Source organism: Pteronotus mesoamericanus, unplaced genomic scaffold (genome assembly GCF_021234165.1).
Source record: "Pteronotus mesoamericanus isolate MK-2021 breed Mesoamerican mustached bat unplaced genomic scaffold, CSHL_Meso_final contig_169, whole genome shotgun sequence".
Classification (NCBI taxonomy): domain Eukaryota; kingdom Metazoa; phylum Chordata; class Mammalia; order Chiroptera; family Mormoopidae; genus Pteronotus; species Pteronotus mesoamericanus.
In genome coordinates this window covers 29,374,162-29,374,371 of record NW_026555068.1, presented here as the reverse complement: position 1 = coordinate 29,374,371, position 210 = coordinate 29,374,162, and positions in this window count along the sequence as shown.

Genomic DNA, 210 nt, shown 5'->3' with positions numbered 1-210 from the left:
GGCGACATTACCCTTTGTTGTTGTAAATGTCTTACACGGACCCCCGCCCAAAGCGGTCCAGCTCCGGGCTCCCCAGGCGGCGCGCAGCGCACGCGGGGCGGGGCTAGGAGGGCGTCCGTTGCGCCTGCCCGCAGCCGCGGCCCGGACCATGACACGGTCACGCGGGCCGCACCGCCAATCAGCGCGGCCGGGGCGGAGCTCTCCGCAGCG